This window comes from Salminus brasiliensis, chromosome 14, assembly GCF_030463535.1.
Source record: "Salminus brasiliensis chromosome 14, fSalBra1.hap2, whole genome shotgun sequence".
In the NCBI taxonomy this organism is placed as follows: Eukaryota; Metazoa; Chordata; class Actinopteri; order Characiformes; family Bryconidae; genus Salminus; species Salminus brasiliensis.
The window spans coordinates 19,294,108-19,320,625 of record NC_132891.1 but is presented as its reverse complement, the minus strand read 5'-3'; positions in this window follow the sequence as shown (position 1 = coordinate 19,320,625).

Genomic DNA, 26,518 nt, shown 5'->3' with positions numbered 1-26,518 from the left:
ATATATAAATAAAATCTTACTTGCGTACATATAATCTTAAATCAAAAATAAACTTCTGTTAAAGTCTCCATTAGTGATGCATTTTCACAGCTTGCCATGCAGGGAAGGAAGGTGAAGATTGTCCACCGGGGGCGCTGTTACACTCAGCTAGCTCTGTGTGTAAAATCCTTAACATTACATATCACTAAAATGGTGGAGGGATACATGCTGCAGGATATTGTGTGATGATAAATCGTCCCGAAAGAAAACTGTACTTTTCTCAGATCAGCCACTTTCCCCCCCTAAAGCATCACTCCATATAAAACTCAGAAGACGTGTAGCTTCACTGGTCGGTTTGGATAGGAAATATAATGGCTATATTGGAGTTGTCATGACTACTAACGCCTGGTTCCATTCACCGCCACTGCAAAGAAATCAGTTAAGTTTCTGTACAGTAAAGCACAATTTCACTGCAGTGACCCTGTCTGACCTGTCCAGCTCTCTGAATCACTGCTGAATCTGAATGTCCTGAACAGCAGATTCTCTATAATAAGATCTGATGGGTTTGATATTCTCTTACTCTTCACTCTGCTCTTCACTTTGTAACCAGATTTGTTTCTGAGAAACCACAAAGGTTTCTGTGAGATTTTAAGCTTTTATTTATTTATTAGAAAGGGGAGTTTTAGCTCCTGTGGGCTATTAAACCCACACAGCATCACAGTGCAGAATGAACACAGACTCTAAATGTGAGATTTTAGCTTTTATGATTCCTTTAAGACTGAATAGACAAATAAATAAATAATTCTCTAAGCTGTTCTGCTCCACTAAACCAGCTGACCCCAGCCTGCACTGGTCCTACTGGGAGGTCTGTACTGGTATAGACGCAGAGCTGCTGGTAAGGGAAAGTCCGGTCAGCAGTGAGCTCCTGGCACTGATCCAGCAGCATGAGTGGACCTGGGTCAGAATCCTCCTTTATGACATCATCTGTGACGTCACAGCGAGGCTCAGTGCAGTGCGCCATTCTCTCCAGCAGGTCAGGGTCAGTAGGTGTCCTCCTGCTGATCTCCTGCAGGACCTTAAATAGTTCTCCATTCAGAGGAACTTCCAGTCGCTGTTGGAGTTGAACTCTCCCTCACTCATCTCTCCTCTCATTTCTTCTTCTAGATGTTTACTAGGTAATCTAACGTACCCTGTTAGGATCCAGAATCAGGCCTGTCTGTTCTGATGATAAATGACATTATTAGACTCTTTTAGTGACAGAGAGCAGAGCCTTTTTAAAATAACAAAAACTACATTTTTACGATGTGATCTTTCCTCTGAGCTCCACTTAGTCTGTGTTTCTAAACCAGAACAATCAGAATTCATTTCTACACCAACCTTTCCTTATCCCATACACTTACACACTGCTTCTGGCTGATTCTAATAACATGGGCAAGGCTAAAATACTTAGGGTGAGATGAATGGGCAGGGCCACACTATTGCACAAAGAATAGGAAGGGGCTAAACTGCTGTAGACATTGTCCTCAGTAAGGGCATAAAGGTGGAGTGGCTGAAGACATTGACCCAGGGCATAAAGAAATAAAGAAGACAAAGATAAAGGACAAATAAGAAAAAGACAAAGGATAAAAAAGAAAAACAAAGGAAAGAAGGAGACAATGAAGACATAGATCAAGATAAAAAAAGACAAAGAAAACAAAGACAAAATGAAGGTCAACGAAGACAAAGACAGAAAAATATAAAGAGAAAAGAAAATACAAGACAAATAAAAATGACGAATATAAAATAAAAAAATAAAGAAAGAAGACAAAGAAGACAACGAAAAGACAAAGAACATGAAGATCAAGAAAAGAAAAATAATAAAAAAGGAAATGAAAAAGGCAATGAAAATAAGGAAAAAGAAAGAAAAAAAAGACTAAGACAAAGAAGACAACGAAAAGAAAAACAGAAAAAAGAAAAAGAAGACAAAGACAAAGAAGAAAAGGAAGAAATAGATTAAAGAAGACAAAGAAGATGATGAAAATTCTAAGAAAATGAAGACAAAGATAAAAAGACAAATATAAACAAGACAAAGATAAAATATAAAACACAAAAAAATGTAAAAAGACAAATAAGAAAAAGAAGACAAAGACCAAGGAAAAAAGACTAAGAAAACACAGAGAAGAAAAAGACAAAAAAAGACAAAGACAAAGAAGAATAGCAAGAATAAAAAGACAAAGAAAAGAAAAACAAAGGAAAGAAGAAGACAGACAAAAAAAGACAATGAAGACCAAGAAAAGAAAAATACAAAGAAAATACAAAGAAGGTAAAGAAGAAAAAGACACAAAAGACAAAGATAAAAGAAGATGAATAAAAACAGGACAAAGATAAAAAAAAACTAAGAAGAAAAAGACAAAAAAGGACCAAGACAATGGCAAACAGTACAAAGACAAAAAAAGACCAAGAGAAAGACAGAGAAGAAAAACAAAGAAGGAAAAGATAATAAAGAATAAGACAAAAAAGACAAAGGAGACAAAGGAAAAGAAAAAACAAAAAGAAGATGGACAAATACCAAGAAAAGAAAAATAAGAAAAACAAAGGAAAGATGAAAACAAAGATTAAAAAGATAAAGAAGAAAAAGATAAAGAAGAAAAAGACAAAAAAGACAAAGATAAAAGAAGACAAATGAAAACAGGACAGAGATAAAATACAAAGAAGAAAAAGAAGACAGAGAAAAAAAGAAGAGACAAAGAACACTAAGACAAAGATGAAAGACAAACAGATAAAAAAAGACAAAGAAGACAATGAAAATACAAAGATTAAGACCAAGAAAAGAAAAAAAAAAGATAAAGAAGAAAAAGCCCCAAATGAAGAAAGACAAAGACAAAATAAATAAAGTACAAAAAAGAAAAAGACAAACATAAAAGACACAGAAAAACAAGACAAAGTACAAGGAATAAAAAGATAAAGAAGAAAAAAGACTAAAAACAAAAAAAGAAATACAAAAGAAAGACAAAAACATAAAGACAAAAAAGAAAAAGACAAAGAAAAACAAGCCAAAGATCCAATAAAAAAAGAAGAAAAAGATAAAGAAGATGAGGTATAAGAAAAGAAAAGAAAGAAAAAGACAATAATGGCAAAGAAAAACAAGACACAGCTAGGAAGACAAAGATAAAAGAATACAAAGATAAAGGAGAAAGAAGAAAAAGACAAAGGAGAAAAAAAGAGAATGACAAAGAAGACGAAGACAAAGAAGAATAGCAAGAATAAAAAGAAAAAGAAAACAAAGACAAATAAAAGAAAAACAAAGGAAAGAAGAAGACAAAGCAAAGACAAAGAAAAGAGGAAAAACACAAAGAAAGACAATGAAGACAAAGACCAAGAAAAGAAAAAGAAGACTAAAAAAACACAAAGAAGAAAAGACGAAAATAACAAAGATGAAATAAGACAAATACAAACAAGACAAAGATGAAAAACAAAGAAGAAAAAGACAGATTAAAAAGAAGACAAAGATAAGAAAGACAAATAAAAACAAGACAAAGACAAAAAAGACCAAGAAGAAAGACAGAGAAGAAAGACAAAGAAGGAAAAGATCATGAAGAATAACCCAAAAAGACAAATATAAAAGAAAAAAAGAAAAAGAAGACGAATAAGACAAATACCAACAAAAGAAAAATAAGAAAAACAAAGAAAAAGATTAAAAAAAAAAGATAAAGATGAAAAATACAAAGAAGACAACAAGAAACGAAAAAATAAAATACAAATAAAAATAAAATGAAATAAAAGACAAATAAAAACAAGAAAAAGCTATAATACAAAGAAGACAAAGAAAAGACAAAGATAAAATAAAAAAAGACAAAGGAGTTGAAGACAAAAAAGAAAAAACAAAGATAAAAAAGATAAAGAAGAAAAAGACAAAGAAGACAAATAAAAACAAGACAAAGATAAAATACAAAGAAGAAAAAGAAGACAGATGAAAAATAAAAATAAAAGACAAAGAACACTAAGACAAAGAAGAAAGACAAAAAGATAAAAAAGACAAAGATGAAAAGGAACCAAATGAAGAAAGACAAAGGAGACAAAGACAAAAAAACAACAACAAAGAAATAAAGACAAAAAAGAAAAAGAAAAACAAGACAAAGATAAAGTACAAAGCATAAAAAGAACAAAAAAACAACGAAGAAATAGAAAAGAAAAACAAAAACCTAAAGACACAGAACAACAAGACAAAGATAAAATACAAAGAAGAAAAAGAGAAAGAAGACAAAGGAAAGACCAAGAAGATTAAGTCCAACTAAAGAAAAAGATGAAAAAGATAAAAGAATACAAAGAAGAATAGCAAGAATAAAAAGACAAAGGAGAAAAGATAATGACAAAGATAAAAAAAAGACAAAGAAGATGAAGACAAAGAAGAATAGCAAGAATAAAAAGACAAAGAAAAGAAAAACCAAGTAAAGAAAAACAAAGGAAGAAGAAGACAAAGCAAAGACAATGAAGATGTAGACAAAGAAAAGAAGAAAACCATAAAGAAAAGACAATGAAGACAAAGACCAAGAAAAGAAAAAGAAGAAAAACAAAGGAAAAGATTAGGACAAAGAAAATGAAGACAAAGACAAAGGAGAAAAAGATAAAGACAGATAAAAAGAAAAAGACAAAGAAGACAAAGACAGAGAAGAATAGCAAGAATAAAAAGAAAGAAAACAAAGACAAATAAAAGAAAAACAAAGGAAAGAAGAAAAAGCAAAGACAATGAAGACAAAGACCAAGAAAATACAAAGAAGAAAAATACAAAGAAAACGAAGACAAAGATGACAGACAAAGAAGAAAAAAATATAGAAGAAAGACAAAGAAAAAGATAAAGACAAAAGATAAAAGAAGACAAATAAAAATGACAAAACAGACTAAGAAAATACGAAGAAGACAAAAAAGACAAAAAAAATAAAGACCAAGAAAAGAAAAAGAATAAAAAATGCAAATGAAGAAGACAAAGAAAAGACAAAGATGAAGACCAAGAAAAGAAAAAGAATAAAAAGGAAATGAAGACAAACACCAGAAAAAGAAGGAAAAAAAGAAAAAGAAGAAATAGATTAAAGAAGACAAAAAAGAAAAAGAAGATGACAAAAGATTCATAGAAAATGAAGACAAAAAGAAAAAGACCAAGAAGACAAAGATAAACAAAGACAAATATAAAGAAAACAAAGATTAAATAAAAAGAAGAAAAACAAAAAGAGGACAAAGACAGACAACAAAAAAACAAAACAAAAAAAAACCAAAGAAAAAAAAGAAGACTAAAAAACCACAAAGAAGAAAAAGATGAAAAAGACAAAGATAAAAGAAGACGAATACAAACAAGACAAAGATGAAAAAAAGAAGAAAAAGACAAAGATTAAAAAGAAGAGGACAAAGAAGACAGGAATAAGAAAGACAAATAAAAACAAGACAAAGACAAAAAAGACCAAGAAGAAAGACAAAGAGCACAAAGACAAAAAAGACCAAGAAGAAAGACAAAGAAGAATAAGACAAAAAAGACAAAGATAAAATACAAAAAAGAAAAAGGAGACAAATACCAACAAAAGAAAAATAAGAAAAAACAAAGGAAAAGATGAAGACTAAGAAAAAGACAAAGATAAAGAAGAAAAAGACAAAGAATACAAAGATAAAGGAAGACAAATAAAAACAAGACAGATAAAATACAAAAAAGAAAAAGAAGACAAAGAAAAGACAAAGAAGAAAGAAAAAGAAGACAGAGAAAAAAATGAAAAAGAGAAGACAATGAAGACCAAGAAAGGAAAGAAAAAAAAGAGGGGAAAAAAAACAAAGAAGAAAAAGACCAAAATGAAGACAGACAAAAGAGACAAAAGACAAAAAAAAATCAAGAAAGACAAAAGAAAAACAAAGAAATAAAGACAAAAAAGAAAAAGACAAAGATAAAAGACAAATAAAAACAAGACAAAGATAAACTACAAAGAAGAAAAAGATAAAGAAGAAAAAAAAGAAGACAGAGAAGGGAAGCAAAGACCAAAAAAACTAAAAAATACAAAAGAAAGACAAAAAATTAAAGACAAAAAAGAAAAAGACAAAAAACAAGACAAAGCTAAAATACAAACAAGAAAAAGATCCAAAGGAAATAAAGAATACGAAGACAAAGAAATGGCAAAGAAAAAGAAGAAAAAGATAAATTAATACAAAGGAATAGAAGAAGACTAAGAAGAAAAAATACAAAGACAAAGAAAATGATTACAAAGGAAAATAAGAACACAAATGAAAGACAAAGACAAAAAAAAAAGAAAAAAAGCAAAAGAAAAAGAAGAAAAAGCAAACCAAAAAAGAAACAATGTGATTTTCTCCAGTAAGGGGGGGGGGGGGTGTTGGGTGAAGTGGCTAAAGCATTGGTCCAGGATTTAAAAAAAAAAGAAAAAAGAAAAAATGAAAGGGTGGGAGTGTAGTTTCAGTAGCTGCCTGCTGTGAGTCAGGATGGTGAAGGATTGAACAACAGCCGCTAGACGTCCACTCTTCCTCTTTTTGTCTACATCCTGGACACATAGGCAAACACTTCTTAAAATGGACCTTTCCCTACCTAACACCAATTTTCCCTAAACATTGAGCAAAAACTAAACAAAACACCTGAGCTCCCAGTGTATTTACCCCATAACAGAGTTTCCAACCAATTAGAACAAAAAGTGTCATGAGTTTAAAGAGTTTAATGTTACTGATACAGTAAAGAACCCAAAACTCAAACTAGTGTCTTACTAAGATTACCATCACCCCACAAACATCTCTATCTGTTCTAGATACACTATGTTAACACTAGGTTACTAGGTACACTAGGTTAATCTGGTGCTTAGAGCCACTTGCCGCTAACCCTTGTGTGAAATCCTGACTCCTGACCTGGACCTTGGAGGCATCACTGTCTCCGTGTTTAGCTTGTTTTCCTCTTTCTATCACTTATTTTGTTTATATGTGTTTAGTCATCAACTGCGTCATATGTTTACAGTCCACAGGTTTCTCAAAAGACTAAACAAAAAGCGGAGCAGCAGTTTTACCTACAACAGCGTTTATTTCAGTTCCCAAATCAACTGCAAGCGGTAAGTTTCTACTTCATTAAGTTTCTACTTTATTAAGTTTCTACTTTATTAAGGCTGTTGCTGGGCTTTTCGAGTGTATGAATTGTGGCATGTTTAGTCTAGACCCTTTTTCCTCCACTAGTGATGATGATAGTGTTTGTACTGAATGTGAGCTAGTAGCTCTGTGGAGAAGAAAGTGGAGCAGTTAGAGGTGGAGCATCATGGCTTTACTAAAGGATAGAGAGCAAGAGTCACTGGTAGTAGCCCCCCCCCCCCCCCCCCCACACACACACACACACACTCCGGCATTAGAGCCCCCACAGCGGGGAGAATAGGTTATGTCTCGGTGGCATAGCTGGAAAGCTAAGGCTAATGCTAGCCCCCCCAGTCTGCTCAGTAAAACCCCCACTGAGGAGTCTGTTCAGAGAACTCTGGTCAGAGGAGACTCTACTGTTCAACATGTGAAGAGAGCTCGTCCTTTAGGGGCTCCAACAGTAACCGTGGTTTACCGGGAGCCAGAGCACCGGACATTAGCGGCAACCTTAAGCGGCTAGCAAACAGGAGATATTCAAGGATAGTTATTCATGTAGGGGCAAATGATATTCGTCTGCGGCAGTCAGAAGTTACTATGGATAATATTAAAGAGGTGGTTAAACTGGCCCAGACGATGTCCGATGCCGTAATTTGCTCTGGTCCCATCCCAATGAGGCGCTGCGCTGAGTCTTACAGCCGACTCACATCGCTAAATCGCTGAATGTCCAAGTGGTGTTCGGAAAATCATGTGGGCTTCATAGATAATTAGTTAAAGTTTGAGGACAAGCCTGGTTTTTTAGGTAGGGATGGCGTCCACCCCATACGGCAGGGTGATGAGGCCTTACTTTTGTGCAGCATAGCCATAGTCTGCTTTATTTATTTATTTATTTATTTATTTATTTATTTATTTATTTATTTTTTAGAGAGGAGAAGAGTTCTGGCTCCTGTATGGGGCGCTATTAAACCCACACAGTAAAGCATCACAGAGCAGAATGAACACAGACTCTAAATGTGAGATTTTAGCTTTTATGATTCCTTTAAGACTGAATAGACAAATAAATAAATAATTTTCTCAGCTCTTCTGCTCCACTTAACCAGCTGACCCCAGCCTGCACTGGTCTTACTGGGAGGTCCGTACTGCTGGTAAGGGAAAATCCGGTCAGCAGTGAGCTCCTGGCAATGATCCAAGTGCAGCTGCATCAGTGGACCTGGGTCAGAATCCTCCTTAATGACATCATCCGTGACATCACAGCGAGGCTCAGTGCAGTGCACCATTCTCTCCAGCAGGTCAGGGTCAGTAGGTGTCCTCCTGCTGACCTCCTGCAGGACCTTAAATAGTTCCTAGTTCAGAGGAACTTCCAGTGGCTGTTGGAAACAGTATGAAGTGTGTTAGAGTGGGAGAACACTGAAGAACTGAGCAGCAAAACCGAACAGAGGCGTCAACTCTGTGAGTCCAAACCTGTTACCAGTGGAGTTAAACTCTCCCTCACTCACCTCTCCTCTCATTTCTTCTTCTAGATGTTTACTAGGTAATATAACGTACCCTGTTAGGATTCAGAATCAGGCCTGTCCGTCACTGAAAGAGTCCAATAATGTCATTGATCATCAGAACAGAGAGCAGACATTAACATTAGTTCACCCTAATCTAGTTGATCCCATTTAAAAAGGAGAGGTCCTGTTAAAAAAACAAAAACTACATTTTTATGATGTGATCTTTCCTCTGAGCTCCACTTAGTCTGTGTTTCTAAACCAGAACAATCAGAATTCATTTCTACACCAACCTTTCCTTATCCCTTACACTTACACACTGCTTCTGGCTGATTCTAATTACATGGACGAGGCTAAAATGCTGTAGACGAATCCTGTCCTCACCTCTGACAGCAGCCGGAGGTGCAGATACCGATGCAGACGCCGCAATTCCGGTAACCTCATTTACCCACCTTGTTCTAATACCAATGTGATGGTAACTGGGGGACTGTGGAATTGCCAGTCTGCAGTGCAGAAGGCAGATTTCATTTCAGCTTTTGCTTCTGCTCGGTCTCTAAACTTCCTGGCACTGACTGAGACGTGGATCACCCCGGACAACTCTGCAACTCCAGCTGCCTTGTCGTCTGCCTTTGCCTTTTCCCACTCTCCACGAAGGACTGGCAGGGGCGGCGGCACCGGTTTACTTCTCTCTCCTCTGTGGCGCTTCACCCCGCTCTCTTTTTCTAATCTTGACATTTCCTCTTTTGAATACCATGCTGTTACTGTCTCTTCTCCCACTAGACTTCACATCATTGTTCTCTATCGTCCTCCTGGTCCTTTGGGCAGTTTCGTTGATGAACTGGATGTTCTCTTGAGTGGACTCCCTGTTGACGCCCCACTTATTCTACTCGGCGACTTCAACCTTCCATCAGAGAAACTCCAGTCTTCATGCCTTCTCCCAATCCTATCCTCTTTTGATCTCGCGTTCAACCAGTCTGCACCAACACACAGAGCAGGGAACACTCTGGACCTGATCTTCAGCAGACCTGTCCCTGCTCTGGATGTGGCTGTGACTCCTTTGGACTTCTCTGATCACCACTTTCTCTCCTTCTCACTCCCCCTCTCTGCTCCTTCAACTACCACTTCTGCAAGTTCTTCCACTCTTCACCGCAATCTTCGCTCTGTCTCCCCCTCAGCTCTTGCCTCAACTGTCCTCACCACTCTTCCCCATCTTGAATTCTTCTCCTCTCTCCCACTTGAAACTGCTACAGACACTCTCCTCTCTTCTATCTCCACCTCTGTCGACCTTCTCTGCCCTTTCTCCCCTAGGTCAGCAAATTCTTCTCCACCTTCCCCGTGGCTGTCAGATGTTCTCCGCAACAACCGTAGAGAGCTAAGACTGGCTGAAAGGAAGTGGCGGAAGTCACAACACGACTCCGACCTCCACTCTTATCAGTCTCTTCTCTCCAGGTTTAGAATGGAAGTTGCTGCCGCTAAAGCATCCTACTACAGGGGGAAATTGGAATCATCTGCATCTGACCCACGCAAACTATTCACCATCTTCTCCTCTCTCCTCAACCCTCCTACTCCCCCACCTCCCACTACCCTGTCTGCAGATGATTTTGTCTCCTTCTTTGAAGAAAAGGTTGACAAGATCCGCCGATCTTTCCCCCCCGCCTCTACCCCGCTCTCTAGGCGCTGCCCTCCTCCTCCCTCTTCTCTGACCTGCTTCTCTCCTCTTTCCACAGATGACCTCCTACATCTTCTCACCTCTAATAATCCTACCACCTGTCCACTAGACCCTGTTCCATCCCCTCTGTTCCAAACAATCGCTCCAAACCTCCTTCCCTTCATCTCCTCTATCATAAACAGCTCTTTGTCGTCAGGTCAGGTACCATCGGCCTTCAAGTCTGCCAGAGTCGTGCCCATCCTAAAGAAACCAACTCTAGACAGCTTGGACATCGGCAACTACAGACCTATCTCTCTTCTCTCTTTTCTCTCAAAGATTCTCGAACGTTCTGTCTACAACCAACAGTCTCTCTTTCTCACTCTGAACAATCTTCAGGACCCTAACCAGTCTGGCTTCAAAGCTGCACACTCTACTGAAACTGCTCTCATTGCAGTTACAGAGAAGCTCCATGCAGCTAAAGCTGCCAGACTGTCCTCGGTTCTGATCCTTCTTGACCTCTCCGCAGCTTTTGACACAGTGGACCACAAGATCCTCCTGTCTATCCTTGCCGGCCTTGGAGTTACCGGCTCTGCATGGCAATGGTTTGCATCATACCTGCAGGGACGCTCATACCAAGTAACGTGGCAGGGCGACACGTCCGCTCCTTGTAGTCTCTCCACTGGCGTTCCACAAGGCTCAGTTCTTGGTGCTCTTCTTTTCTCACTCTACACTCACACTCTTGGTAAAGTGATATCCTCTCATGGATTCTCTTACCACTGTTACGCCGATGACACTCAACTCGTGCTCTCTTTCCCACCGTCTGACACACAGGTTTCTGCCCGTATCTCAGCATGCCTCGCCGACGTCTCTTCTTGGATGGCGGCTCACCACCTCAAACTCAACCCCAGCAAGACGGAGCTGCTGTACACCCCGGGAACTGCTGGACCAAGAAACGATCTTGCCATCACCTTTGAGAACTCACTGGTCACTCCTTCTACTGAAGCCCGAAGCCTTGGTGTAGTGATGGATGATCAGTTATCGTTCTCAAGTCATGTTGCAAACGTAACTCGGTCCTGCAGATTTCTTCTGTACAACATTCGGAGAATTCGACCCTTCCTCCCTAGAGAGGCCACCCAGGTGCTTGTTCAGTCTCTTGTCACTTCCAGACTTGACTACTGCAACTCTCTTCTGGCTGGTCTCCCTCTTCAATGTCCCTAAATTTAGCCATGTCACTCCACTGCTGCGTTCTCTCCACTGGCTTCCTGTATTTGCCCGCATCAGATTTAAAACCCTGATGCTGGCCTACAAAGCCAAGAACGGACCAGCCCCTCCGTATCTGATGGCAATGGTCAAAAGCCGATCCGCACCAAGAGCCCTTCGAGCTTCAAGTACGGCTCGGCTCGACCCACCATCCCTCAAAATCCGCGGAAGACAAGCGTCCAGGCTTTTCTCTGTCCTGGCACCAAAGTGGTGGAACGAGCTTCCCCTGGGTGTCCGAACAGCCGAGTCCCTCGCTGTCTTCAAACGCAGACTGAAGACCCACCTCTTCCGAGAGTACTTGGACGAATAGTTCTATGGTCGCCTTATTGTCTTGTGTTTAGTAATGTCTAAGCTTAGAGGTATCTTTTGAATTATTAGTCTATTCTAACTAGCTAAGGTTTTCTTGGGTAAATAGCAAAGCACTTTGTAAGTCGCTCTGGATAAGAGCGTCTGCTAAATGCCGTAAATGTAAATGTAAATGTAAATGTAGACGTGGCTGAAGACATTGACCCAGGGCATAAAGAAATAAAAGAAGGAAGACAAAGAATAAAGAAGGCAAAGGTAAAGGACAAAGAAGAAAAAGACAAAGAAGATGAAGAAAAAAAAGAATAGCAAGAATAAAAAGACAAAGAAAAGAAAAACAAAAGAAGACACAGACCAAGAAAAGAAAAAGACAAAGAAAATACCAAGAAGAAAAATACAAAGAAAATGAATACAAAGAAGAAAGTCAACGAAGACAAATACAACAGACAAAGAAGAAAAAGACAAAGAAAAGAATGAAGACAAAAGATCAAAGAAGACTAATAAAAACAACAAATATAAAATACAAAGAAAAAAATAAAGACAAAAAAAAGAAGACAACGAAAACACAAAGAAGATGAAGACCAACAAAAGAAAAAGGATTAAAAAAAGGAAATGAAGAAGACAAAGAAAAGAACGAAAAAAGAAGAAAGAAAAAGAAGACAAAGATAAAGAAGACAACGAAAAGAAAAAGCAGGAAAAAAAGGAAAAGAAGACAAAAACAAAGAAGAAAAAGAATAGATTAAGAAGACAAAGAAGATGACGAAAAATTCAAAGAAAATGAAGACAAAAAAGAAAAAGAAAAAAAATAAAACAAAGAAAAAGAAGAAGACAGAAGATAAAAGAAAACAAATATAAAGAAGGCAAAGTTAAAATACAAAGAAAAAAAGATAAAAAAGACATAAGAAAAAGAAGACAAAGACAGCCAACAAAAAACAAAGAAGACAAGACCAAGGAAAAAAACAAGATTAAGAAAACACAAAGAAGAAAAAGACACAAAAGACAAAGATAAAAGAAAGATAAAAAGACAAATAAAAACAAGACAAAGATAAAAAACAAAAAAGAAAAGAAGAAAAAGACAAAGATTAAAAAGAAGAGGACAAAAAAAGACAAAGATAAAAAAGGCAAAAAAGACCAAGAAGAAAGACAAAGAAGGAAAAGATAATGAAGAATAAGACAAAAAGACAAACATAAAATAAAAAAACAAAAAGGAGTTGAAGGCAAAAAAGAAAAAGACAAAGAAAATAGCAAGAAAAGAAAAATAAGAAAAAACAAAGATAAAAAAGATAAAGAAGAAAAAGACAAAGATCAAAGAAGACAAATAAAAACAAGACAAAGATCAAATACAAAGAAGAAAAAGAAGACAGATGAAAAAGAAAAAGAAAAGACAAAGAACACTAAGACAAAGAAGAAAGACAAAAGGAAAAAGAAAAGACAAAGAAGACAACGAAAATACAAAGAAGATGAAGACCAAGAAAAGAAAAGGGAAAAAACAAAGAAGAAAAAGACCCAAATGAAGAAAGACAAAGGAGACAAAGATAAAAAAACAAAGAAATAAAGACAAAAAAGAACAAGATAAACAACACAAAGATAAAGTACAAAGAATAAAAAGAACAAAAAAAACAAAGAAAAAAAAACCAAAGAAAGACAAAGACATAAAGACACAGAAGAACAAGACAAAGATAAAATACAAAGAAGAAAAAGATAAAGAAGATAAATAAGAAAAAGAGAAAGAAGACAAAGGAAAGACCAAGAAGATTAAGTACAACAAAAGAAAAGGAAGAAAAAGACAAAAAAAATACAAAGATAAAGGAGAAAGAAGAAAAAGACAAAGGAGAAAAATATCATGACAAAGATCAAAAAGAAAAAGACAAAGAAGACAAAGTCAAAGAAGAATAGCAAGACAAATAAAAGTAAAACAAATGAAAGAAGAAGACAAAGCAAAGACAAAGAAGACATAGACAAAGAAAAGAGGAAAAACACAAAGAAAAGACAATGAAGACAAAGACCAAGAAAAGAAAAAGAAGAAAAACAAAGGAAAAGAATAGAACAAAGACAATACAAAGAAGAAAAATACAAAGAAGACGAAGACAAAGACAAATGGGAAAAAGATAAAGACAGATAAAAAGAAAAAGACAAAGAAGACGAAGACAAAGAAGAATAGCAAGAATAAAAAGACAAAAAACAAAGACAAAGAAAAGAAAAACAAAGGAAAGAAGAAGACAAAGCAAAGACAATGAAGACATAGACAAAGAAAAGAGGAAAAACACAAAGAAAAGACAATGAAGACAAAGACCAAGAAAAGAAAAAGAAGAAAAACAAAGGAAAAGAAGACGACAAAGAAAATACAAAGAAGAGAAATACAAAGAAAATGAAGACACAGAAGAAAGTCAACAAAGACAAAGATGACAGACAAAGAAGAAAAAGACAAAGAAAAAGATAAAGACAAAAGATAAAAGAAGACAGATAAAAACGACAAATATAAAATACAAAGAAAAAAAGATAAAGAAGACAAAAAAGACAAAGAAAAGACAAAGAAGACAACAAAAAGACAAAAAAGATGAAGACCAAGAAAAGAAAAAGAATAAAAAATGGAAACGAAGAAGACAAAGAAAAGACAAAGATGAAGACCAAGAAAAAAAAAGAATAAAAAGGAAACATAGAAGACAAAGTAAAGAAGAAAAAAAGAAGAAAGAAAAAAAAGACTAAGACAAAGAAGACAATGAAAAGAAAATGAAGAGAAAGACCACAAAAAGAAAAAGAAGGGGAAAAAAAGAAAAAGAAGACAAAGAAGAAAAAGAAAAAGAAGAAATAGATTAAAGAAAACAAAGAATAAAAAGACAAAGAAGATGACGAAAGATTCATAGAAAATGAAGACAAAAAAGAAAAAAAATAAAGACAAAGAAGAAAAAGACCAAGAAGACAAAGATAAACAAAGACAAATATAAAGAAAACAAAGATTAAATAAAAAGAAGAAAAACAAAAAGAAGACAAATAAGAAAAAGAGAACAAAGACAGACAACAAAAAACAAGAAAAACAAAGACCAAAGAAAAAAAGAAGACTAAAAAAAACACAAAGAAGAAAAAGACGAAAAAAACAAAGATAAAAGAAGGCGAATACAAACAAGACAAAGATGAAAAAAAAGAAGAAAAAGACAAAGATTAAAAAGAAGAGGACAAAGAAGACAAAGATAAGAAAGACAAATAAAAACAAGACAAAGACAAAAAAGACCAAGAAGAAAGACAAAGAAGAAAGACAGAGAAAAACGACAAAGAAGAAAAAGATCATGAAGAATAAGACAAAAAAGACAAAGATAAAATACAAAAAAGAAAAAGGAGACGTGGAAGACAAATACCAACAAAAGAAAAATAAGAAAAACACAGGAAAAGATGAAGACTAAGAAAAAGACAAAGATAAAAAAGATAAAGAAGAAAAATACAAAGAAGACAACGATAAAGGAAGACAAATAAAAACAAGACAGATAAAATACTAAGAAGAAAAAGAAAACAAAGAAAAGACAAAGAAGAAAGAAAAAGAAGACAGAGAAAAAAAGAAAAAGAAAAGACAAAGAACAAAGACAAAGAAGAAAGACAAGAAGATAAAGATGACAAAGAAAAGACAAAGAAGACACACAAAATACAAAGAAGACGAAGACCAAAAAAAGAAAATAAAAAAGAGGGGGAAAAAAGACAAAGAAGAAAAAGACTAAAATGAAGACAGACAAAGGAGACAAAAGACAAAAAAAAAACAATCAAGAAAGACAAAAGAAAGACAAAGAAATAAAGACAAAGAAATAAAGACAAAAAAGAAAAAGACAAAGATAAACTACAAAGAAGAAAAAGATAAAGAAAAAACAAACAAAAAGAAGACAGACAAGGGAACCAAAGACCAAAAAAACTAAAAAAAATACAAAAGAAAGACGAAAAAAATTAAGACAAAAAAGAAAAAGACAAAGAAAAACAAGACAAAGCTAAAATACAAACAAGAAAAAGATGAAAAAAGACAAATAAGAAAAAAAGAAAGAAGAAAAAGAAAAGACCAAGGAGATGAAGTACAAGAAAAGAAAAGGAACAAAAGGACAATGAAGGAAAAGATAATAAAAAGAAAAAGATAAAATATGGCAAAGAAAAACAAGACAAAGCTAAAATAAGAAGAAAATGACTAACAAGAAAAAAATACAATCCAAAGGAAATAAAGAATACGAAGACAAAGAAAAGACAAAGAAAAAGAAGAAAAAGATAAATGAATACAAAGGAATAGAAGACTAAGAAGAAAAAATACAAAGACAAAGAAAATGATTACAAAGGAAAATAAGAACACAAATGAAAGACAAAGAAGACAAAGACAAAAAAAAAAGAAAAGAAGAAAAAGAAAGAACGTGATTTTCTCCAGTAAGGGGGGGGTGTTGGGTGAAGTGGCTAAAGCATTGGTCCAGGATTTAAAAAAAAAAAGAAAAAAAGAAAAAATGAAAGGGTGGGAGTGTAGTTTCAGTAGCTGCCTGCTGTGAGTCAGGATGGTGAAGGATTGAACAACAGCCGCTAGACATCCGCTCTTCCTCTTTTTGTCTACATCCTGGACACATAGGCAAACACTTCTTAAAATGGACCTACCTAACAGCAATTTTCCCTAAACATTGAGCAAAAACTAAACAAAACACCTGAGCTCCCAGTGTATTTACCCCATAACAGAGTTTCCAACTAATTAAAACAAAAAGTGTCATGAGTTTAAAGAGTTTAAATGTTACTGATACAGTAAAGAACCCAAAACTCAAACTAGTATCTTACTAAGATTACCATCACCCCACAAACATCTCTGTCAATGTTATAGATACACTATTGTAAACAAAACCCCACACTATAACAATATAGAAAAATCACAAGTGAATGATCCCTGCAGCTCCTCTGCAGCGTCGACTCTCAGTGTAGTGTTGATGATGTGTTGAATCTTGGCCATCTTATCTCAATGTTCTTTGTTCAGAGTCCTCCAGTTTTATTTTGCACATCAGGGTCCCTAAACAACTAACCACCCTTACAGTGGTCTTCCCCCAATATGCTCAAAACAAGAAAAACACCAAACAGTATCTTTTGCAAAAAAATGGAAAATATATGAAATAAATGTTAAAGCTATAATAAGAACAGATATTCTAAATGGTTACTTCTTCACCGGTTTGTCTCCTATCACTACTTCCTCAGCTCTGGATCATTCACAGCAGTTCCCACATATCAATGAAGTCCTGCTTCTGAAGAATCTCTTCCATAGCTGGAACCCCTAAGAGGTTAGCCAAAAGCCTCTTGATGTCTCCTATAGCCGGCTGCGTTCCTACCATGATCTCTTCCATCTTTGCAATCCAAGGATGTGCTCCACCTAGAAGAAAAGGTAACTTCTCAAGAATATCTGACATATCTGTATTCTGCCAAGGCTTGTAGTCAAAACTCTGACCACCAATGACCACTGGACACATTTTCTCTGAGGCCTTCCCTTTATGTGGGTGCAGTGCATGTTTCCTGTCTGATCTTTAAGGAGCTTCTGTCCACAACTCTTTCCTCTGTATCTGCAGCTCCTTCAATTGGCTCTTCAGTAATTTCCAATCTGAGAGATTCACCCAAGCGTGAAGGACAGTGATCTATACTTCTTTTGATCTCTCCCAAAGCCTTCTGCTTGTCCTCTTCTATTCTTTGGTAGTCCTCATCTCTGAGGTGATATTTACCCTCCTGACTGATCACAGGGAACTGAGGAGAGATTTCCTTAAACTTCACCTCCTTCTACACTTTTGTCCTTTTTATCTTTTGCAGCTTTTATCAGTTTCAAACAACTAGATAAGGACAAGCTCTATTCACCTCTTTTTTTTAATGTTTTTCTCCCTTCTTACCTTTCTTTTGATCTGCCTTATAAGCAGACATAAGAACCTGCATTGTTTTATTTACATCTGGGTTAAGAGTCCCCTCTATTGGCTGTAGTCGAATTCGAGTGAATTTCATTACAGGCTGATCACTACAGGCTGATCCAACTTTGATGTAATGTCCTTAAAACAAGTCAAAATGAGGCTCAGTATTGTGTGTGGCCTTCACGTGCCTGTATGACCTCCCTACAATGCCTGGGCATGCTTCTGATGAGGTGTCAGATGGTCTCCTGAGGGATCTCCTCCCAGACCTGGACTAAAGCATCCTCCAACTCCTGGACAGTCTGTGGTGCAACGTTGGTGGATGGAGCAAGACATGATGTCCCAGATGTGCTCAATCGGATTCAGGTCTGGGGAACGGGCGGGCCAGTCCATAGCTTCAATGCCTTAATCTTGCAGGAACTGCTGACACACTCCAGCCACATGAGGTCTAGCATTGTCCTGCATTAGGAGGAACCCAGGGCCAACCGCACCAGCATAAGGTCTCACAAGGGGTCTGAGGATCTCATCTCAGTACCTAATGGCAGTCAGGCTACCTCTAGCGAGCACATGGAGGGCTGTGCGGCCCTCCAAAGAAATGCCACCCCACACCTTTACTGACCCACTGCCAAACCGGTCATGCTAAAGGATGTTGCAGGCAGCAGATCGCTCTCCATGGTGTCTCCAGACTCTGTCACGTCTGTCACATGTGCTCAGTGTGAACCTGCTTTCATCTGTGAAGAGCACAGGGCGCCAGTGGCGAATTTGCCAATCCTGGTGTTCTCTGGCAAATGCCAAGCGTCCTGCACGGTGTTGGGCTGTGAGCACAACCCCCATCTGTGGACGTCGGGCCCTAATACCATCCTCATGGAGTCGGTTTCTTACCGTTTGTGCAGACACATGCACATTTGTGGCCTGCTGGAGGTCATTTTGCATGGCTCTGGCAGTGCTCCTCCTGTTCCTCCTTGCACAAAGGCAGAGGTAGCAGTCCTGTTGCTGGGTTGTTGCCCTCCTACGGCCTCCTTCATGCCTCCTGGTGTACTGGCCTGTCTCCTGGCAGCGCCTCCAGCCTCCGCATTCATGTGCCATCCTGGATGAGCTGCACTACCTGAGTCATTTCTGTGGGATGTAGAGTCCGTCTCACGCTACCACGAGTGTGAAAGCACCACCAACATTCAAAAGTGATCAAAACAGCCAGAAAGCATAGGTACTGAGAAGTGGTCTGTGGTCCCCACCTGCAGAACCACTCCTTTATTGAGTGTGTCTTGCTAATTGGCAAAAATTTCCACCTGTTGTCTATTCCATTTGTACAACAGCATGTGAAACTGATTGTCAATCAGTGTTGCTTCCTAAGTGGACAGTTTGATTTCACAGAAGTTTGATTTACTTGGAGTTATATTGTGGTGTTTAAGTGTTCCCTTTATTTTTTTGAGCAGTGTAATTACCTCAAATATCCTGCAACTAAACAAAAGTCCGATCCTATCCTATTCACAGCAAGTCCATCACCTATTTATCACACAATGCTCACACCCACTCACCTCAAATCCTCAAACAGTCTCAATAATGAATCACACAGCTCAAATCCGAATAGACCAGAGTAGAACTGGTCAGTCCGTTGTCAAGCCTCTCTCTTAAATAACTACAGCATTTAGTATACACTTTTAACTTCAATCAAAAATATGTCTTTAATAGCCTTTAAATGAAAGCAAACTAAATGCGTATCAACAATACTGACTATATATAGAATGCAGGTAGAGTTTGTGGATAAAACCATACCAGCCTGATCAAAAGTGAAGTCAGCAGCAGCCCCCGCTGCCGTCAGCCTCAATCTGTGTGATGCACTGGACAGCTGCCTTCTCTGCAGCCCCTCCTTTCTCCTCAACTCTCACACACCCAAGTTGGATGAGAAAGAAACAGACAAGCAATTTAATATCTTATGGACCCACCAGGCCCTTTTAACAGCACAGAAACACATCAATATGATTTTTGCACATTATCCATTAATTCTCAGGTCCTCTTTTCTCAGCTCATAAGTTGTTACAATTTCCAAAATATCTCCCAAAAAGGCTCATAGGTTTTAACAGTAAATGACAAAGTATCTTTTCTTATGAAAATTTAAATCTCCTATTCTCAACCCCAACCTATTTATTAATATTTTTATTCCATATAAAAGCTCATAATCACAGAAACCTTCTCATACAATCAACCTTCTACCTACAGCTACGACAAATGGCACACACACACACACCTCTGCGGAAATACAAATTTAGACTGACTGACACACTTTTAACATAAACGTACACACACACATACACACACATCTCCGCGGAAATACAAATTTAGACTGACTGACACACTTTTAACATAAACTTACACACACACACACACACAGTTGACACAATCCACATCTGCCGTGTCTTCTCTCTTCTCTGTCTCTTACTAAATTTATGCTACCTTTCTAAGGTGTCAAAAATTCTAAAAGAAGCTGCATCAAAATTTGTTTGTCAACAAATGATGGAGTGGGAACTTACAGATGAATCTTAAATCTACCCCTCCAGCCCCTCAGAACTGACCTGAAATTCACCTAGTGATATTACAGGATTTTAATGCCCGTCTAAAACCAGAGGGCTTTTGTCCAAATCTGTGGCTTCCTTCTCTTATTCTTCTTTCTTTGTTTTCTTTATTCCTCTTTTCTATTCTTATTTCACTTTAACCCTTAGTTATTTATGTTTATTTATTCCTAACTCTTTTATATCTTTTGTCCTAATCTGACTATTTCTCTTTTCTAAGCCAACTTTCACACAGTGACTAATATACACATGTCTTACCATTAAGAAGATAAATGCCCAACCTTCATTAATCTCGCATGGTGTTATTTAGCTCACCTCACCTTTACTAATTAGACTATTCTACACTTTATTTAACTGTCCTTTACTCTTCTTCTTATGTTCTCTATTTATTCTGTTGCACTGCAGTCTTGGTCTCGATGCAATGAGGAGATTTTTTTTTATTTAAGCTTCTTCCCAAAGCTTATATACAGGCTTCTCTGTTCTCTCTGGCCCCTGCTTCTGACACTGTAATTCTTATATCCAACATGAGTTAACTCCCCAGCACATCTCGTACTCAAGGGAAGAAACACTCATTGTTTCCTTTGGGCCCCTTAGAACCTTAAGGTCATTACTGGGTGAACTCACTATTTTACCTATGTGAAATGAAACAAGGCTCAGAGTCAGAAAACAACTCCATACATGGTTATCTTTACATCTCAGCCATTTTCCTAATTTTCTTTCTCTCAGGAATGGCTGGGTCTGGCCATGCATGCAGTTGCTGCTTTATGATCATTACATACTACATCTAATGTTTTAAAAATACAACTACAGTATTAGAGAATATATATATATATATATATATATATATATATATATATACACACACACACAGTGGGGGAAAAAGTATTTAGTCAGTCACCAATTGTGCAAGTTCTCCCACTTAAAAAGATGAGAGAGGCCTGTAATTGACATCATAGGTAGACCTCAACTATGAGAGTCAAAATGAGAAAATAAATTCTGAAAATCACATTGTCTGATTTTTAAATAATTTATTTGCAAATAATGGTAGAAAATAAGTATTTGGTCAATAACAAAAGTTCCTCTCAATACTTTGTTATATATCCTTTGTTGGCAATGACAGAGGTCAAACGTTTTCTGTAAGTCTTCACAAGGTTGGCACACACTGTTGCTGGTATGTTGGCCCATTCCTCCATGCAGATCTCCTCTAGAGCAGTGATGTTTTGGGGCTGTCGGCGGGCAACACGAACTTTCAACTCCCTCCAAAGGTTTTCTATGGGGTTGAGATCTGGAGACTGGCTAGGCCACTCCAGGACCTTGAAATGCTTCTTACGAAGCCACTCCTTTGTTGCCCTGGCAGTGTGCTTGGGATTATTGTCATGCTGAAAGACCCAGCCACATTTCATCTTCAATGCCCTTGCTGATGGAAGGAGGTTTTCACTCAAAATCTCACAATACATGGCCCCATTCATTCTATTATGTACATGGACCAGTCGTCCTAGTCCCTATGCCGAGAAACAGTCCCAAAGCATGATGTTGCCACCCCCATGCTTCACAGTTGGTATGGTGTTCTTTGGATGCAACTCAGCATTCACTCTCCTCCAAACGCAATGAGTTGTGTTTGTACCAAACAGTTCTACTTTGGTTTCATCTGACCATAAGACATTCTCCCAGTACTCTTCCGGAACATCCAAATGCTCTCTAGCAAACTTCAGACGCGTCCGGATATGTACTGGCTTAAGCAGGGGAACACGTCTGGCACTGCAAGATCTGAGTCCCTGGCGGCGTATTGTGTTACTGACGGTAGCCTTTGTAACGTTGGTCCCAGCTTTGCGCAGGTCATTCACTAGGTCCCCCCGTGTGGTTCTGGGATTTTTGCTCACCGTTCTTGTGATCATTTTGACCCCACAGGCTGAGATCTTGCGTGGAGCCCCTGATCGAGGGAGATTAGCAGTGGTCTTGTAGGTCTTCCATCTTCTGATTATTGCTCCCACAGTAGATTTCTTCACATCAAGCTGCTTGCCTATTGCAGATTCAGTCTTCCCAGCCTGGTGCAGGTCTACAATTTTGTTTCTGGTGTCCTTCGACAGCTCTTTGGTCTTCACCATAGTGGAGTTTGGAGAGTGACTGTTTGAGGTTGTGGGCAGGTGTATTTTATACTGTTAACGAGTTCAAACAGGTGCCATTAATACAGGTAATGAGTGGAGGACAGAGAAGCCTCGTAAAGAAGTTGTTACAGGTCTGTGACTGCCAGAAATCTTGCTTGTTTGTGGGTGACCAAATACTTATTTTCCACCATTATTTGCAAATAAATTCTTTAAAAATCAGACAATGTGATTTTCAGAATTTTTTTTTCCTCTCATTTTGTCTCTCATAGTTGAGGTCTACCTATGATGTCAATTACAGGCCTCTCTCATTTTTTTAAGTGGGAGAACTTGCACAATTGGTGACTGACTAAATACTTTCCCCCAGTGTATATATATATGCTCTCACATTTCCCTCCTTTGATTATTTATTTTTGTTTTTTCTTCAATCATATTCAGAATCACATTTATTTTTCATTTAGTCACTTCGGAAAGGAAAAGGCATCCACGTTGTTGTCACCATCATCTGCCAGGAGCTCCATGTCCCCGGTGTGATGAAGCCGTGCCATCGGAAGGGAAAACATTCTACTAAAACAACGTACCATTATAGCAGAGAGCAGAGAGGGTAGAATCATGCCTAATAAAAGAGCCACTGCCAAGATATGAGCCAGGATCCCCATGGCCCCAGCCAGTCAATTAGCCATTCCAGCAAACCACCTGGATTGCCTGTCTCATGTGGGAAATATAACTGGTAACATTAGCCTCATATCAGGGATCATAAAACAACATGAAGTGTTAACCACGCGACATACGCCACCTTCCTTTGCCAATATAAGGTCCAGGGCCATTCGGTTTTGTATGACTGATTTGAGTATAGCCTGCATTTCTGTATTCAAGGCATGTAATGCTCCTGATTTGTCATTTATTAGAGTCAAAAACAAGAAACAGAGACCACCCTACGTTGGATGCAGGGGTGGTCCATGGATCCCAAAGAGTGTAACCATCATTATATCGTAGGATACCTGTGTTGCAGTGTTTTCTAAACAGTTGTGTAGCGTGCATTTGGCCTGCAAGTTCTGGGGGTGGTATAAACTGGATTTTGGCATTAGGAGGCCTAGGAAACATCCCTTCCAGTTGTCTTTATTGGTTAATTTAGTCTCCACACACCCACATTGCAGCCCCTCCAGAAAAAGACGATGATGCATTACAGCTAAATTCGAAGTCACTATTGCTACATTTAGTGCCATTGCTTCTAAGAGTGGTGTAGTTAGTGCATTTAGACCAACCTCTCGGCTTTCCTGATCTTCTGTATGAACAGAGGCAATGACTACCACTGTGTCTGGATACTTGGACTTGGGCAGCACGTCCAAGGCCTTCTATGGGTTCAGTAGCATTGTCAGGACATGTTTCGCTGCCCGTAAGTAACTGTGTCATTGTGCATGGTAAGCTAAGATGTTGTAGATCTGCCAATGTTAATGGCAGGACTGTCCACAGAATGTGTTGACATATTATACAATTTCGGTTAGGGCTCATGTGTTTGCTGTGTACTATTGCAGACGCACACACTAAGTTATGATTGCACTTTTTGCGCTATTTCTGTAGCTGTAGCATTCTCTGTGGTGTCTTCTAATTCATTTTGTAGTTCTTCAACTAAAGATTCATTCACCTTTTGTAGTATTGATGGCTCGGCAGGTGCCTGTACCTGTACCTGCACCTGTATTACTATTGTTACAGCGCTACAGTAATCTCGCCCTGTGCGCTCAATACAACACCAATACTTTCCAGACTGCACATATGACCTCCACCCCTTCTGTAGCTCCATGCCTGAAGGTATTGAGGCTATTACGAGGTGTCTCAGTTACTCTAACCTGATTATATAAATCCGTGGATCCAATTACATGTGAGCAATCATTACACGGGTCTCTGCACAGATATTTGTTATATCCTGCATAACAGTACACTGATGCTTGTGCTTTTATTGCCCTGCAGGTGAAGAAGTGATTAGTCTGGTCACAGGGTTGACCAGTATCTCATCATTAGGTGCTGTCAGCCAATAGTGGTGCCAGTGCTGGGTGTATAAAACCCTATACTCCCACCTAGGGAGGTGATTATGAGCAGTAGACACCACTCCATAGCTTCTCGTCCCCTCAGTGGGCTTCTTCACAGCCTGTGCTCAGAGTGCGGGATATACCCTTTCAGCACTCGTCCCACGGTTCCGACCCTTACTGATTTTCGGAGGAGTCAGGGAGTGGTGGTGCTCTTTTACAGTGTGAGTGATGTACCCACGTTGCTCTCCCTTCTATCTTCACCGTTTTAGCAGTGGTCCCGTCACCGGTTCTGGAAGTGCCGCCTTCACCTGTTTAGACAGACTGGAGAGAGAATTGTGTAATGCCACACAGTATCTTATCATATTATGATCCATTGTTGCTCCGTCCAATGCTGTCATCTCAGGGCTTGTACCTACATGGGGAGGTCTGCCAAACACAATCTCAAATGCACTCCCACCCACCTTAGGTCTTCCACATGTCCTCATTTGCCACAATACCAGCAGGAGGACTTTTGTCTAACTTAATCCTGTGTGCTGGCTGGCTTTGGCTAGTCCTGATTTCAGTGTTCCATTTGGGAGGCAGGGTCGTCTTAGTGCATCCTGCCATACATCGTCTTGTTTTACGCAGCCACCTGCTGCCCAGGTTTTTTTCTTCTGGGCTGTTGCTGAGGTTTGTATGTCTTTGACATTTATTGTCAGGTTTCATATATGCATAGTTTGCAGTGAGCCCTGCAGTAGCGACTTGCTTGCCGATAGTTTTGCTGCCGCATATGCTCTTTCATTGCTACTGTTCACTTTGTGTGTATTGCATTTGCAAACAGCAACTGCTTTGGATAAAAGTATTGCTTGCAACAGTGAGCTGCTGAGCTTTTTAGGAAATTCTTGTGCTTCCATATGGTCCCATACTCATGGAGCAACCCCCACCAATATCTACTATCGGTCAAAAAGACCACTGTTTTGTCTTTCCCTTTTTCACATGCCTTAATCAGCGCCACCAGCTCGACAGCTTGTGCTAAATACGAGGGCGGGAGCGACCCGCTGGCCACTGTCTCAGTATCCTTAACCACTGCTCACCCAACTGCCCACCCACCCCATACTCCTCTCTGGAGGCCGACCCTGGGGTTAGCTGCAAAGGTCTCAAACTGTCCTTGTTTGTAGGGGACTCATATCCATGACACAATCTGGTAAATGTGTATGGTTTCCTATCAAACGAGAATGCAAACCTGAACTGAACTGAATCTTGTTTTCTACAGTTTATGCTTCACAATACATAATATTAACCATATAATTTCTGAGATTCTGAGAGTGTATTATTAAAAATAAGGCAACAGTTTACAAATAATTTGAAATGTAAGGTTGATCTCTTTTAGTTTTATCCCAAACCTGTTTAGATCTGTAACATTCAAGAAGAAAATGCTCTGAAGTTTTATTATTACAATTGGGCATTGAACACTGTGTTGTCTTTACATAGCAGCTCCATTTTACCACTGTTCTTATTGGAATCCACCTTACTGAGATTAACCATGCTGTGTCTCATAACTTTTCAGACAATATTTTACTTGTGTGATAACTAATTGATATTCATTTATATATTGCTACATTGCATATATATCTTCTTATATATATCTTTATTAGAATCAAAAGCCCAGTTAATATTAAGTCATTCATATTTATTTGTAAAGTCTGAATATATTATTTTATAATACAGTATTTTAGATCTAGCTCTTCCTCTTTTTTTCTCTTTCCAATTGCTAATATTTCCTACCCACTCCGCTTGTCTATATAATCCATTTGCTATAATTTTACAAACTACTATTTTGGGTTTCAGACCAAAGTCTATTGCCCCTAAACCACCCTGTTCTTTACTTTTAAAAACTAGTTTCTCTCTCTTTGTCACCTCCCGTGCGGTACCCCAAATTAAATTGCAACAAATTCTATCACATTTTTTACTCCAAACATCTGTAGGTGGAAATATACAAGACAAAAATAGAATTTTATACAATATATAGATTTTAATAATTCAGATTTTTGCCTTATAACTCAAATTATAATTAATAAATTGGCTAATTTCTTCTCGTATTTCTAATTCCTTTTTGTTTCCAGTTTCCATCAACACAACCAGTATTATCTAATTTTATTCCTAAAATCTTTATTTGATTCTTTTCAGGTATATTAACTGGGAATTTATATCTA